The sequence below is a fragment of the Bombus impatiens genome, unplaced genomic scaffold, assembly GCF_000188095.3.
Source record: "Bombus impatiens unplaced genomic scaffold, BIMP_2.2 scf_0452, whole genome shotgun sequence".
In the NCBI taxonomy this organism is placed as follows: Eukaryota; Metazoa; Arthropoda; class Insecta; order Hymenoptera; family Apidae; genus Bombus; species Bombus impatiens.
Window position 1 is genome coordinate 326312 of NT_176871.1, and position 331 is coordinate 326642.

General features: G+C 59.8%; 1 protein-coding gene across 1 annotated transcript in view; it reads right to left on the reverse strand.

Moving 5' to 3' along the window:
• Window positions 1–331, reverse strand: part of LOC100749649 (dendritic arbor reduction protein 1-like) — a 38038-nt gene that overhangs the window by 6866 nt on the left and 30841 nt on the right.

Sequence of the window (331 nt, forward strand, 5' to 3'; positions counted from 1 at the left end):
GCGCCGAGTCTCTCTTTCTCAGCGAGGTATACACACACGAGGGAGCGGACGCCGGGCGGCAAAAACCGTGTCTCGCGATCGCTCGCCTCTTTGTCCTTCCTTTTCTTTCCCTCTCTCTTCTCCCTTCGAGATCCCACTCTCTTTCGCGAGAGCGCGCGCGCCTGCGATCTGTCGCCGCGGCGGCGGCGGGATAGCTATACACCACCGCGAGCGCACAACCACCACCAACCACAAACCACTACCACCACCACCCAATTATACGCACGGAGACTCTCGAAAAATCCAATCTCACCGGATCGCGACCGATCCTCGTCTCGGTCTTCGTCCCGAT